Below are 16,664 nucleotides of genomic sequence, written 5' to 3'. Positions count from 1 at the left end.
CTACTTTTGATGGTTAAAGTACCTTTTGATGATAATACAACTGAACCCAAAATTCATATTGTCAGAGGTGTCTGCATGATCCTTTTTTAATGCACATCATTTTTTTTTGTAATCTGTCATTATTTGAACCATATCCTAAACTGAAATTATTCTTACTGTGATGCTCTTTAGTTGGTATTATGTGCATATTTCATTACATTATTCTTTCTTCAAATATATAATTTTAATAAGTGTAAAGTAGTCCTGGTAGCTCGGTATGAAATTGTAGACTGCACCTTTGCACTGAAAAAAAGGGACTGGCCATCTCTTGGATTTATGTAAGCATCTTGCATGCATTTAACACAATTGCCTCATGTTTTAAAGTTAAATGTAACTATATAGTGTAAAAACTACATGATATGCAGAAAGGGTGTATTAAATTGTTCATATCATGTTCAGGTGAAGTAAGTCAATAAGATAGCAACGTTAAATCTCGTGAAACCACGCGTGATTTCATCTCGCGGGCTTTGGATCGTGGTTTAAAAAAGGCATCCATCTCAGTCAAGTCGAGCAGCCAACTCTACGTTTTTGGTATGTCTTGATTTTTTGAATTCATTTTTACCATATTTCAGCCAAATGTAGTTAAACGTCTAGAGTGTCGCCATGTAACATGCTAAAAAAGAGCCGTTAGCTTATTTGCTGTTTTATCTGTTGTCAAAGAATTGGCGCTTTTTCATTTGAATTTGTCTTTGGCACAAGAGCCGTAATATCACATTAAACCTAATTACGAGGCACTCATAACATAATTTGGTTTTCTGTGTGAATAGATTTGTCAACTGACTCTTCAGTTACATTGTGTATTTACTGCACCGTGGTGTTAGTGAGATTTTGGACATTGAACAGCTTTAGCTAATATCATCAGCGGCATTATGCTAGCTTACATCCCTACCCCTCCTGCCCTCACCTGCTGTCCTTTTGTTTTTGTTTTTGTTTTTTTTGCTGCACATTGAGAGATGACCTCTATTCTGCATTTCATCAGGAGTCAGCTGATGGATTGTGGGTTCAAGGTGTTATGGTAAGAAAGTATATTCTATTTTCGTTTCTGTAACTTAATTATAATAGGTTTTTTATAATTATTAGGTGCATGCATACTCACCCTATTAATACAACTGAGAGATCCAAAATCTGCCATAGGTTTAACTTATACCTGTATGTATTGCCAGAAAGGTGATTACTGGACTCGCATTAATGCACACTTGAACTGAAATGAGGTTGTAACTTGTGGGTTGTTGGGTTGCAAATCAGAAACAAACATCTTAGGATTTTTTTTAATCCCATAAGATCTGGAAACACAGTTTTTATTCAACAAAACATTACTGATTAACCAAGCACAGTGCCTGCTGTTATTTCAAAATAATTTTATGTCATTTCAGATAAAATGCAGCATTCCAGTGCATCCCAACCATGCCTTTACAGTCAAGGTTTCTGACGGAGCTGAGTTTTTCTCTGACAGTCTGCTGAAAGTGTTTGCAAAGTGATCAGGGGAACAGGGCACAAAGCTAAAGGATGTAGCTGCCATAATGACAGTAAGAACTTTAAAATTCTTTAACTACAAAGTGTATATGTATTGCATTAGGTCAGTAAAAGATTTTTATGCTACATCCATTGAAACAGTCAACTATTACCTGTGAGTAATGATTCCACTAAAAGGATGCCATAATTTTCGTCATGCATTTACTGGCCCACTGAGAAAAAATTATCTTTTTTTAAAAATAAATGTTCTGGAAACTATATATCCATAAAGTTGATGTCAAACAGGAACTTTTGATATTGCTTTGTAGATGCTGGTGTTGCATGTTGACTGGTTTAAAAAGTCAAGAGTTTTTGTCTGGGATCATTTTCTTCTGTGCTACTGAAAAGTTCACAAATCTCTGTTTTCTTTGTTATAATAGTCAAGGATGACATTAATGCTCGGAGTCCCTCATCAAAGTGCTCCGCATCTGTGTGAAAGACAATTGCAACATCTTGGTGCAGGAGTTCATGGTGAGTGTTTTATGAGTAGATTGTGGCTTTGCAACATTTAAAAATGCATTTAGTTATCCACTTGATCCTCATTGGACTGGTTAGGACCAGTAGTCCTCTTTAATAATTTGAAGTTCACATGAGGCCTGGTAGTGAACTCGGCCGCCGGCCCTTGAGGCCCCATCCCCACCCCTGTATTAGGGGTCACATCAGTGTGAAAAAACTTTAAATTTGTCATTCTAATGAACAAAGGAAAATCCCACCAATATTTATATTAGCTTTTGTTTGAAAAAATGACCAACTGACCAACAGCTAACCAAATTGTGGGGCTGAAAGTCTAAATTCTAACATCTTCTGAGTGACATAGCCTGGATTTCTGATGGGCCGGTGTCTTTCTAACAAAAACTAATGTAAAGCATTTGAAATTATTATGTTTTTCACCCTCTCTTAGAAACTCTGTTAGACCATGAATGGCAGCATGGCAGGCCACTCTTTGGCTATAGCTATTTACTATGTTGCTTGCATTGGTTTAAATTACTCTAACATTAGAACTGGTAGATTAAAAAGAGATGAGTTTAAAAAGGAATCTTAAAGAAATGTTTTGTTTAACCAGGACTTGACTGAGGCCACTGCACAGATTGAGAAAACCACAATGAACATCTGTCTCCAGAGGATGCGGCAGGCAATGACTTTTCTGATGTTGTTCTTCAAGATCTGGATAACGTGACCTTTGCAGTAGCCATGCTGTTTGGACCTTTTTTATTCCTTCAACATGAGTTACCCATCACAACTCTGCTACACTTTTGAGGTGATTCAATGGGTGGTAATGGAGTTGGATGCAACTCAGCTCTCAAGAAAAGCTCACAACTAAGACAAAACTGCTCCTGCAACGAAGCTCACTGTTATGCATGTGAGGTGACCAGCTCTAGGTGAGAGGACATTTAAATCTCACACTTGTTCTGCTGCATTTTTGAAGCTCAATTCCAGGAACGGATCGCAGGGTTCATTTTTATATACTCTGCAACTGCCATGAGGACGAGCCGTTTTTTGTTGTTGTTTGTTTTTCCTTTTGCTCTGTACAAGTTCTGTTTGTCTGTTTGGCAGCATTTTTAAATTTCTCTTTGTATTTTTTCTTTCTTTTACTAGTGAAGAGATGTAGCGTGAACAGTTATACAGTCTAAATATCCCATATGGGTCGTGTGAAATGGTATTTTCAGTTTCATTCAGTTGAAGTAAAGAACGTTGAATATTTCTAAGTGTGCTGTTTTGAACCAAGATGTCACAGTATGATCAGTGCTGTAATTTTTGACAGTCACTGTATCAATGTTATTTTTGCATCTCTTGAATAAAGGTTTTGACCTGCAAGTGCTAATTTCTTTAGTTATTGGGGTAAAATGGGTAGTGTTAATAGGAAGGTGTTTGCCAATTCAGTAACCTAATTTAATGTTAATGGAAACTAACATTACCTCAAATTGTTTAGTTATAATTGTTGTTTAACTGAATCTTGACGTTAGAGGCCTTAAATAGAATGTTTTGTATTGTTCTTTCCCAACATTTTTCAAAAGAAACAGTCCAATTTCTTTGCTGTGATTGATTCCAGAGAACACGGAAGAACTGACATTATTTAACTGTTGATTTATATAGATTCAGTAGAGGAGTAATGTCAGTTTAATTCTTTACCTACTGCAGTGAAATTAGACATGTTGTTTTGAAAGGTTACTGGTGGATGCCAGCAACCATCTTGGAAGAGAACAATACAATCTGTTATAAGGCCTCCATTTGAAAATTGTGTATTTGATACTAGAATATAATAGCAAAATGTAATTTGAAGATAACATGTAGTATTTAAGTGACCAAGTAGTATTGGGTAAAAGTTATTGAATCGTGTTGGGATAACGTGAGAAAATTGTGAAGGATTAAAATATTCCAAGAGCTCAAATTACTTCATCAAAACATGTTTAAGTCACATTTTATCAACACAAATTGCACAAGTTTATTGAACATGAATAAATTGTGTTAATTTAATTCAATTGTTTAAGTTGCTGCCAAAGCAAAACATCTGTGTGCAACAAATGTCCACCATTGAATTAAGTAAATCCAACAACATATTTTTTTCAGTGTGTGATATTAAAAACTAGACAACATATAAACATTTTTAGACCTGGAAGAAAATCCAGGATTGTGGCTTGTGAGTCACAGCAACAAATTGAAAAGAAGACAACAAATTGTCAGTTGTATTACGAGTTAAGTCCGCAAATCTGTGTCTTGTGCTTCATTGTGCTGCATAATAGCATCATAACTGCACGTGTTCAATATGCACATACATGTGCCGTGTGAGCTGGATGGTATTTAGAGTGGTCAGCTTTCTTTAATCTGTCCTTAAACACCCTGTTAAGCTGATGTTAGTTACTAAATCACAACCACGTGTAACTTACAGAGGGGGAAATGATCATTTGATCTCCAGCTGAATCATTTCCAAACAAATGAACAGTGTCTAATATTTCTGTTAGTTTCATTGTAATGTAGAGAAACAGAATATCAACCTGAAACTTAGAAGAAACGCATTATGTAAAAGGTCTGAAGATCACGGGCATCTAATACTGAGACATTTCATAAGTTACTCTGTATATTTTGATGATATCATGTACCACAGATAATGAGATATTCAGTCTCAATTTTATTTTTGAGGAACATTATTCTGAAATAGTTTCACAGTTTGCAGACACAGTTTTTTGATTCTCTGCCTATCTTTAATACAGAGAAACCGCCTCTCTCAGATGCTCTTTCTAATTCCTCAATCATGACCTGTTGCCCTTTGCCTAATTAGTTGCTTCATTTCTGATCAGGGTGTCACAAAATTAAAAATGAGCTCATTCGTTTTATGAAATAACAAAATGTTTCCGTTTGAGCATTTGATGTTTTATTTGTTCTGTTGTGAATAATATATGTGTTTGAGATTTGCAAATCATTGCATTCCATTTTTATTCACATTTTACTCGGCACAGGGTTATATTTGTTGTCTGTTTTGATTTGAATTGTTGAATATTGTTTCATTACGTTGGTATATGAATTTCCAAGCCTCCTGAGCCATGAAAAATATTTTCCCTGCAGGTCTGCGCCTCTCTTCATCACCAAAATATACGGCATGAATGCAAAGTCTCATTTAATTATCTGACACTGAAAGCAGGACACAACTCTACGTCTCAAATATTCTATTGTAACAGAGTCGTGTTTGGCTAGTGCAATTGTCTGCAGTTGCTCACGGGTCTAATTTGGCACAACATCCAGAAAACTTTCAATCTGTGAATAATGTCCTTGGATAAGAACCACTCTGAGATAATGAATAATACCCAGCAGAGGAGACAAAAAATAAATAAATTGAGAGCGCTCACTCTAGCCTCTGTCTGCATGCAATAACAGTAACCTGCGCTGTATACACTTCAACATGAAAAGTAAACAACATACTCATTTGGGAGGTTATATTTCAATGTCACTCACTGCAGCAACCCAGGTTGAATATTATTATGAAAAATAATAATGAAAACAGGGGTTAGGATGTCATTGAAAAGAAATAGGGCTACATTTAAAATGTACATACACCCTCACACACACACACACACACACACACACACACACACACACACACACACACACATGAATGGTCCTCGAAGGAAATATAACCATCTCCCTCTCCACTCGAAAAAAAAAATCTTGAATAAATTTCAAAGATGTGGGTGGAAGTCACCTTGAGCTTCGTGCATGTGTGTGTCTGTGTGCATGTGTGTGTGTGTGTGCACGCGTGTGTGGCACAGGATCAGGTGGAACCCTCAATGGAGCCCTGCGGAACACCTTTTCATGCTAAAAGAAGTAAAAGAAAAAGAAATATGTACATACACATCCCGTCCCGTGAGCTCTCTGGGTCTTTAACGAGGACCGTAAAAAATAACGAGCCATCTTAACCTTGAGTCCGACCCAGGAAGTGACAACTCAAAGTATGCCGCGCCTATCAAGGTGAGCTTTTATTTCTCACAACCCTCCCCTCTCCCCGTCCCTCCTGCTGTTTTTGCCAGAGAATGCTTCTGCCATTAACAAAGTAACTTTTAAAAAGTGTATAAGGGTCAGCTTCTCTTGTCTGAGCTCAGGATTTAACTGCAGTTTTGTTTTGTCTCTGCTCCTGGTTTCGATGGCAGCAGGAATGCAGAGATGTTACAATTAGCGTGCTACATGTAAAGCAAAACGCTGACCCCATGTCTGCTGCCGGTAGCACTATCATTAAGCCGAGAAGTTTGCGCAGCTTACTTCTCTCCTTTTTTTTTTTCATCTACCCTTTCTGTCTCCACTTTCTCCTCTCTTGTCCACATCACTGTGTCCTTGTTTCCATTCCTCACAAGCTAATGATCAGTATCTCAGGGAGCACACGGCGAGTCTGCTCATCTCAGCGAGCTTTCGGTGCCTTCTCAACATGACCTGCCGCTCCAGAATCCTTTAAAGACACATCACGAGCAGCATAAACACAAAAATATAGCTCGAGTTCCTTGATTCTCTCAGAAATCTACATTTGGCATGTGCACTTGATATAGAATATTTTAGTATGAGCACTGGATTAATTATTAATAACAAAGAATTGATTACGGCTGCTGGCTCCCTGGAGTTAATCTCAGTGCTGATGTGATTAGAAATAAAAGCGGTTCCTGGGAGCTGACAAGCTGACAGATCCACGGCGAGCAGTGAAATTAAGTTTTAAGTGATGGGTAGTGAATAAATCCTTCATAAGACAACTTCAAAACAGTAAAAGCATGCATATGCACACGCAGACTTCTGTTTTGTAAATCAGCATTCTGAGCAGATTCTCAATAATTGATGTTTGTCACAGCCACGTGCCCGCCTCCTCCACCTCCCCCACCCCGACACACCAGACAAGCGTGGAGCAAAAACCCCGAATGAAAGCCAAAGCCCTCCATATCCCCTAGAGTCAGCAAACAGATGCATAGTCATTCTGCAGTGCACACGTGCAACATCTGCTCTTTTAAACACAAACACACATGCCGTCACATCCGTCACGCACAAACGAGGAAGCGCACAGATGTATGAAGTCTCTTCAGAAGTACTCTGGGCGCATGCAGAGACAGGTGTAGGGCCAACCCGTCATTTATCTGTTATATTTGCAATAAAGCTTTTATTCTACGTTTTTTGTGTGTTTCTTTGTTTGTTTGCTCAGCTGTTGAACACAGAATAACACAGGCCTACGTGGACGACTGTACAGATTATTATAGTGAAGCCCTTATGCTGCATATGAATCAAGAATTTATTGGATTTTGTATTTAAATAAGAGCCAATGAAAGCTTTAAAATTAGGTACAAGGTGGACTGGAAGTGGACTGTCATGGTCCCTGTAAATGGACATGTTGCAAGGTTGGGATTCTTGTTTAATTGTAATTGCCAGCACACAGAAATTAATAAATAGGTTGATTGCTTGGCAGGCCATCTGCCATCTTTCTTGGAGTGTGCGCTGCATCTGAATTAGACTGGTGTCTACACTTGGGGGGTCTGGTGAACTAAACAATGGGCTTTTATCTGTTTATTGCCTTTTTATTCATCATAATGATTTTATTGTATGCATATTGAGGTATTGTTTTTATTTACTAATTTGTTGATGTGCCGTAACTTGCTCTGTAGGCAAAAAACTAAGGATACAGAGAACTGATATGTTTCTAAAGTACAATACAAAGCAGGAGCTTCAATAACAAGGCCACAACAGTCACTGTGGGTTAAATTCCATAACTGGCTATTTATTAAAAAAACCTCCACTGGTTTAAAGAGCAAGAAGACAGTCGAACCACAACGGCAGGAAGCCAACCACCCACTGCTGGGGCACTGTTAGTGCTGTACTACAACAAACAACAATGAAAACTACAACAGAGACACTGATAAAACAGTAAACACAAATCATATCACCAGCTAAACTCCCAGCAAACTGAGGAAACCTGTGACTGGAAGCCAGCTGCAACTCTAGAAACAGAGAAGAACGGGGTTAAAGTCCTAAACTAGACACATCTAAATTGGCTCTAGCTGTGCGTCTGAGTGTGAATGATTCTCTGTCTTTCTGTGTTAGCCCTGAGACAGACTGGTGACCTGTCCAGGGTGTACCCTGCGTCTGACAGCTGGGATAGACTCCAGCTGCCCCCGTGACCCTGAATTTGATAAGTAGTTAAGAAAATAGATGGATGGATGGGTAGACACAGTCAATGTGACTGTGTACAACAACAAAAAGTCTGAAATACTAGCAGTTCGGGCTATGACAGCAAATGCACTCTTACAAATATGCTGTGAGGTAACATTATCTAATAAAAAATAAATATAATAATGCTCACACACAAATTTGTAAGTAAAAACAATATCTCAAGATGCTTGCACAACCCACAAAACACACATAACAATGACTGCAACATAATAAATGATAGTCTGCTATTCAGATTACCAGGAGCACAAGCCGACTAATCCACATGCAGAGCACATGGCCCACCCCAAAATAGATTATTGGCAGCGCTATCCACAACTTCCAGTAATCAACCTATTGATTAGTATTTATTCATTTTTGTATTAGTTGGCATTGCCCCCTGTTTGGTCCTCAGTGTTCCCAAGCTACACTACCATGTATTTGTAACATCTCCTTCACCCTTTTTTCATAGAAAATGTTTTGGCATTTCTCTGTAAACAAATATAATCATTGCAGTAATGGGGGAATTATTCTTTAGCAGCATGATCATGGCGCTGTAGCTAAGTCATCGACTCAACTGATTGATCGACTGCTTGATTGACTGATTTCAAACATGTAAATGAAAATAAAATAAAAATGCAGAAAGCGTGAACAAGAATAAAATAAAAACTGCTTGAATAATAGGATCAAGTATAAACTCTTTTGATAATAATCATCTTAAAATCTATCTCTATGCTATCTATGTTTAATGTGGATGTAACTGTATCAGGTACTACACTTAAAAAAAACTGACATTGCGATGCATCTGTATCCTTTAGATTACTGGTGAAGACTTGCCCAGACTCTTGATTGGCTTCTTAAAGAAGCTGAAGCTGAAGTAATTTGAGACTTACCAGAGAGTACCAGAGGCCCAAACTTGGCAGACTCAAACCTCAATCTTGCCCATGAGATGAGCCACAACCACTGCAGGATCACCTACATCAGGCGCAGATGAAGTCGTAAAAGGTCATCCATGAGTCCTCTAATTGCAGCGATCTAACTGGCTTGGACATCAGCAGTCTGCACGCCACCTCAGTTCACTTTATGATCAAGTTCGTGGTTAGTGCGAACAGGAGAACTGAACTTATACAGCCAGTTATGATGCTTTTCTTTATCCGGCGCCGCACTGATGTCGCTGTCCTTGAAAACACCCTCAGACAAAGGTTGTAGTCAGGGATGAGACTTTGGTTTTTCTTGGGAATATAATCACTGGACAGGGCTTGTTCCAACAACATGTGAGAATGAGCCATAGGCAGTGACAAGATTCAACAACGGCACTGCCAACCTCTCTGCCTCGGTGATGTGGGTCATCATGTATTTCAGGTCTCAACATCAGACAGCCTTTCCTGGGCCTCGACTTGTGCCTAGATAGTATGCTCTGCGACACATCACCCTTCTTCAGCCTTCAGTTATAATATACTGATTAGCATGAGGACATTTTCTTTTTACGTCAAAACATGTTGCCTACTTCTGCTTCAAGATATTTTCAAATAAGATGCATGTAAAGGGAAACTGACCACAAAACAAATCTCTATGACCTACTCAACACTACAAACCAAAAGAAAACTACATTACAAAACTACACCAGCTACATTAAACTCAGATGGGAGAAAGAGGCCGGAATAAATATATCTGAAGAAGATTGGTCTAATATATGTAAAACCATAGCCACTACTTCAAGCTCCGATTCATGGAGAGAGTTCACTTTTTTATCACCCCTAAGATTAAAAAACTCAAAAAAAAATGTTGAACATGGTAAATGTTGGAGGAAATGGGGATGTACTTTAGTAGACCACTTCCATTTTTTGGGAATGTCCTAAAATCTTCCCCTATTGGACAGAAGTGGTTGAAAGAACTAAGCAGATAACTGGGTTACAGTCTTTTACTTAGGCAACATACCAGTCGGACTGAAGAAACAGGAGAGATACCTGGTACAGATATCACAGGCGGCCAGCAAAAAAGTTATAACACGCAAGTGGTTGAATGAGGAACCTCCAACTGTTTCGGACTGGACAGAAATAATATACAAAATTCACGTTATGGAACGACTAAGCTTCTCCTTAAAACTGTCCTCAGAAAAATGTGAACAATACTGGAAGAAATGGAAATGTTTTCTTACTGAGAAATTACTCTAGAGCCTTGTGGTATTCCTTTGTATTACCTCTGGTAATAATATGTATCTGAGTCATACATAATTTTCAACTTGTAACCTTGTGTATGTCAAACTTCTACCTAGATGGCCTAATCTCCCATCTTTCTTTTTTGTTTGGTTGGTCCTCCTTTTGTTGTGTTATGTTTAAATGTTATTGTCTATAAAAATAGAAAAAACACTCAATAAACACAAAGTTTAAAAAAAAGGGATATTTTCAAATAATCAAATGTGTATTTGAGGGCAGAAAACTGTCACTAAAAGACTAAAATATATAGAAATACATTTACATGTGTTTTAGTATACATGTGATTTTAACTATGGACTACAGATATGACTACAAACAACTTCATCCTCTGCTTAGAGATTTAGGATATTCAGATGTGTTTATATGTTCATACGGGTTACACACATATTTTAATAGATCGCCAGTGCAGTGCATTATGGGACTGTTGTATATATGGAATAGAGGGTGATAGATGTTGCTTTCGGGTTGGAAGGTTAATTTGCGGACATTTGAAACTGTTGGGAAATGACACAATCACACATATGACCGGAATGGAAGCAGCAACATGGAGATGAGTTCACAGAGCAGACAACACATGGCTTCGGTAGAAAATGGAGGAAGAAGAAACAACACCTTCAACAACATTTTGGAAAATATCTGTGCGATCACAGTATTATCATACGGGCAAGCTCTAATTATGTCATGTTGCTATGTTACACACCTCAGATGGGACAGTTATCTTGGCTATAGCTACACGACAGCAGAGCTAGAACCAAAGAAAATCTTTGTGCTTTAGTTTTTTAGAAAACAGCTTTTTACAGGCAACAGCGTGACTGGGAATCAGCATTACACCTCGGACACACAGACGTAATTGTGGCTACTTCTACCAGTGCAACCAGTATCAACGGAGAACACTACACACACTACAGAACCTGCTAATAACGCTCCCTCACTGTTTAGCTTCTCTGATGGGGTTTTTCTGTTTGTTAGTGTGTTTTACCTGTTGGTGTCTTTGTTTTGGTTTTACATGAACCACAACATGGTGACAACAACCCAGAATGCATACTTTTAAATTTACCTGAGGAACTACTATTCACTGTAAGGTGCACTATATAAAGTATTAACACATTCATACAAATCATCAAATTCAGGTGTTCCAGTCACTTCCATACACCAGACTGTGTGCACCATGTCTGATCTCACAAATGTGCTTCTGGGAGTATGGCCAAAAATTCCCAGAAACACACTCCTGAATCTTGTGGAAAGTCTTCCTAGAACATTTGAAGCTTTTATAGCTTCAAAGGGTGGGCGACATCGTATTTAACCCTGCAGATTAAGAATGGGATGTCACTCAAGATCATACGTGTGTGAATGCAGACACACAAATACTTTTGGCAATAATTAAGCTGCGTACGTACACGAAGCAGTCGTATATTGTTTGTCACTTTGAAGCTGACAGCAGTCGAGTGTGGAGGGTCGAGTGTGAAATTTATGTTTTTTTATTGTTGTTTTTTTGTCGTTTTTATTGTTAACTCGTTTTCCCTGGGTCTTTTTCCGTTTGTTATGAATATATTTTCTCTTTTTTGGTACCGATACTGGTTTTATTTTGTTGTATTTATCTGCAACACCTTAAAGGACAGTCTGTGAAAAACTTGTCGGACATAAACTGGTCTGTGGCGCGAAAAAGGTTGGGGACCGCTGGCCCAGGTGACCCTTTAATGTATTTACTAACAGATCATATCAGTCAACAGTATTGTTCACTCTTATTCAGTGGCTTGCCTGGAAGTTGGGAAAATTTTCTTTCGCCCGTAGTCGCTCGAAGTCATGGAAAGTCAATCACTTCCTGTTGTCATGACTCGCTGTGTGGCAGGCAGGCAAGCAGGAGTGGTGGATCCAAAATGCAGGACTCAGACACAGAAGTACAACTTAAAGCACAGCTTTATTGCTGGGAAAAACCTCTTACTAAACTAAACTCACCAAAAGACAAACAAAAACGCTGGTGGACTAAAACTCTGTAGCAGAAATAGGGAGCTGGAGACAAAACACTGGAAATACGGAGGTAAAACACACAGCTTGTTGAGGGTACGATGCAACACTGACTCAGAGAAACACAGGGTTTAACTACACTGGGAAGTAACGAGGGGAATGAGACACAGAAGGAGAGCACAGCTGGGGGAAATCAGAACTGACAAGACAAGCAAAGCAGGACGCATTCACATAAGACACGGACCATCAAAGTAAAACAGGAAGTATCACACAGAGACGCAAACTTGACACAGTGGAGACAGCAACTAAGAAACACAGAGACATCACCAGTAAGGCAGAGGACTCGATGAACCAAAAGACACAGAGGGAAACTCAAACATGCAGACACAGACTTACACAGAACAGAGGGGACACAGAGAGACATGAAGGGCAAGGGATCAAAACTAGAAACCATAGAATAAATCACACACAAGTACAACAATACAAAAATCACAAAGAACTAAAAACGCTGGGTCAGGAGACCCAGGACCCTGACATCTGTGGTCTCTGGTTGCCACATCCCTGAGAATCACTTCCAGTGTGCATGTAGTTTTATTCCTTGGTTCTGGCATTGTAAGTTAATGAATACACAGCTAAGCAAACACAACAATCCCCAAGGAAAGGTGCATCAAATTCTTCCTGCAAACAATCAAGGTGTAGGGTTACAGTCTCGCCCTGCACCTGCATGCACACTGCCAGAAAACAAGCTCGACCTCAACCTTTCATCAGCCTAAAGGACAAACTGGATTCATTTATCCTCCTACGTCAAGTCTCGCAGGCTTTACTTGAAGTTAGATTTGAATCATACACTCTACTTTTACAGTAATGTGCCGATATCGTTACTGGCTTCTGACCTCATGAAAATTTAATCTGTTGACCTTTCATATAAAGCAACACTCCACTTAGTAATATGCGAACTTTCTCTGAACTGACAGCAGCTTGAGGACACTTGACCTGACCTCTTGTTCGAGAACAAAATGCACTTTTTGTTCCCAGTCCAGAATCGGCACATCAGTATGTTCATACTCGTGATTGCGTTAGCAGGCTACATTTATCTTCTCTACTTTGAATATTTTTCTCAGCAGCAGTTTTAACTTTGCGTTTGGACATAAGTGGAGCTGACTGGGAGGCTGACACGGAGAAACAGAGGAAGCCGGAGACACATGCTGACACGGAGAAGCACCAGAGCGCTGAACCAAAGCTCCGAGTTTCCTCTTTTATATGCAGATAAAAATCTTAAAAGGCACCTGTCTCCTTTTCCTCGTGCAGGCAATAAAAATATAATCTCCCACCAGCCCTGTTGAAACTCCCTCTCATCAGACAGCGTCCATCACATCTATGGCTGCTGTAACGTCAAACAAATATTCTCAGAAGGGTGTTAAACGGCTGCCTGAGAGGAAGCTCAGAGTCATCTCCTCCAAGGGCTTTCTATTGTGTGCCAGGCAAGAAGTGGGTTATGGCTCGGGGATTTAGCATCTCTCATTTTCCCGAGCAAAGACGCCATTCTTGGTTGCTGGGCCAGAATTTTCCCTGCAGTGGTGAGGGATAAGCTGCTGGTGAAGCCTGGTAATAGGCTTTTCGCAGCACAATGTTAACAGCACTGAGGGCGTGTGAGGAGCTGGGTGGGTGCTGTTTGCCCCCGCCTCTAACACACGCCAAGGACGTGCATTCATTTGGTGAACGCGGATGTTTTCCGAAGGAATAATCTCCGGGTAATTAACATGCCTGCACTTTGCTATTTTAGCTTTGATTAAGGGCATCAGCCTCTCTAGCTGCCAGAGGGATCTTTCTTTTATGATTTAAGTTTGAATGATGTCAGCATGTCGCTTTTCCATCCATCTCCTCCTGACTCTTTCATTCCCAAGCTTCTTGCCGACTTCTCTCACTGCCTGAAACCCTTTCCTGTTTGTGTAATCGCTTCTCTTCCACCTCTGGCCAGTCGTCATCAGTCCCCCGTCCCTGTCTCCACCCACCCCGCCTGCCGCCTCATCCCTCAGCGCTATCCCACCCCAACTTTCTCTTCCTTTGATTGCACTGCAAAATCTACATGAAAAACCCTGCAATCTTCCTTTTGACAGCCTATCATCAACTCTCCACCTTAATTTTTTTCCTTGTACCTTTATGAAATACGCCCTCCCACCCCACACTCCCCCGTGAAATCTCCACATACAAACCCTCAGCTCTTCAAGCATCGCCTGTCCCTACCACTGCAGAGCCCCCCCTTTCCCTCCTTTTCCCTCTCTCATCCCAGTGCACCAGATTAAATTGCTCCTCCTGTCATTCCACTGTGACTCTGGGCCTCTGTCGCTGACAGCCTCGTCCCCATTTTCCCTGCATTTTGCCACAGATCTCCAAGACAGGGAACCCTCCACAGCTGCCTTCCAGTCTTTTTTCTCCTTCAAACCTAAAGTGTCATTTCCTCTAATGGCCCCCGATCACGCCACCCATCATTTTAACTATTTCTCAAACCCAATTACCAGGTAAACCACTGTGATCAGGGCCTTATATCGCTGCCTGCTTGACCGGAAAAGCATCGGCTCCCACCCTTCCTTCCCTCCATCCGTCCATCCTTTTTTATTAACGAGATGTTCATGGAAGCTCGGGGTGCCTTTTGTTTGATTGCTTGTTAGCTTGCATCCAAAAGAGACTTTGATTAGGTCTGGCATTCCAGAGGGAATTATTTTGTCTCCTTGTCTAGCCCCATTTACAAACAACCAGCAGCTCTTTTTCCCTTAGGTAACTTCACTCGAAGGGGGTGGGAGGGTGGTGTGTGCGTGGGTGTGCATGTACTTAATGTTAATATTGGTAACAGGAGGTCAGTGATGTTTGTATCCCAACCTGTGCTATTGGAGCAAAGAGTGAGAACTTTGGCCTTGCAAGTTAGACATGGATCAGATGGACTCAAGGATGCCTCTTCTCCTCAGAGAGTGCAGCATTTGAATACCCAGGAAAGCAAGGCTGGACATTTTCTTTCTTTATTTATATTTGGGGGGGTAACCTTGAATGGTCCTCTGATTAGAAAAAGGTATTTGAATAGATAGTGGCTTTTTAGCAGTGAACTAAACAATCTAACTCTACTAACATGAACCATATCAACATGTTAATGTTTACATTATTAACATTAACACTGTTAATATTCATCTGTTCTCCATCTGTTGGTTTAAATTATTCTGAAACTTGCAAATCCAGTGATCAGACTGAGTTGGCCATTTTGGAGTACTTGACATTAGAGACGTTTTTGGGGGGGGTTTCTGCTTAAAGAAAAAGCTTGTTATAATGAGAACAGGTGAGGGTGTGGCTAGAGAGTTTGAGCTTTTCAAAGATGTGATCACCACAGTTAACTTATGTTATAATGTGGTGGGAGTGGGGATAATCGCTTTGTCATACAGGGCCATTTAGGTTTGGTTTGAGGGTTTTTTGCCTTAATAACAAACATCTTCATTTAGAAACTGCATTTTGTGTTTTGTTTTTTTATCATCTAATATGTACATTTGTTTGATTGTCTGAAACATTTAAGTATGACAAACGTAAAAAAATAGCAAATAAGTAAGGGGGCAAACACTTTTTCACACTACTGCATTTTTGTACACACACACACACACACACACACACACCTTTATTTCCCAGCCTTTGAATTAAAACCTCTTTGTGCTTGTGCCATCCTACAAAAACCTCTGCCAAATCAAATGTTTGTAGCTGCTAATATATTAATCTTTGCAAACTCACACCACTTTCAAAAGTTCTAAGCGTAAATGCAACTGCCAGAAGTAAAACAGCCACATTAGGTTGCATGACCTCAACCAAAAATCCATTTGACACCCATTCCTGCATACACCGCAAGTTGCAGGACTCACTGGCAGCACTCCTTTAAAAATGGCGTGTGTCCGCCATCGCATCCGCCAACACTGAGGTCTTGTTCAATGATTTGTGGGGAGAAAAAGTCCTTGGCCTCAAAATGAATTGCTATTTTGTCCCACTTCTAATATTCTGTGGTGTGAGAATTTCTGCCTGCATTACAGATTCACATCTCCTCCTCTGCCCCTCCCCACGAGCTCTCTCTATCGTTTACAAACTTTTGTGCATTTTTCAAAATTATGTAGCGGGCTGAGTAAAGCTCAGGGCTTATTGTTTAATATTTTAAAGAGCCTCTTCTTTTGTAACATGCTTCTACGAGCAGCACACTGTGATTATGCACAAAAAGGGAAATCAAGTCGGCATCTTAAATGG

General features: G+C 39.8%; 1 long non-coding RNA gene across 2 annotated transcripts; it reads left to right on the top strand.

The window, feature by feature from the left end:
- The first annotated feature begins 278 nt into the window (after positions 1–278).
- LOC309699109 lies at positions 279–3,366 on the top strand. Of its 2 annotated transcripts, XR_014274248.1 has the most exons (6): positions 279–317; positions 439–570; positions 1,019–1,054; positions 1,413–1,565; positions 1,932–2,022; positions 2,615–3,366. It is a non-coding gene; the product is annotated as an uncharacterized lncRNA (long non-coding RNA). The 2 variants fall into 2 exon arrangements; XR_014274249.1 differs by having other exon boundaries at positions 279–570.
- The last annotated feature ends 13,298 nt before the right edge of the window (positions 3,367–16,664 follow it).

This window comes from Aulonocara stuartgranti (assembly GCF_965226115.1).
Source record: "Aulonocara stuartgranti genome assembly, chromosome: 22".
Lineage (NCBI taxonomy): Eukaryota > Metazoa > Chordata > Actinopteri > Cichliformes > Cichlidae > Aulonocara > Aulonocara stuartgranti.
The sequence above is the reverse complement of the archived record's forward strand: the minus strand, read 5'-3'. Positions and strand labels throughout refer to the sequence as shown.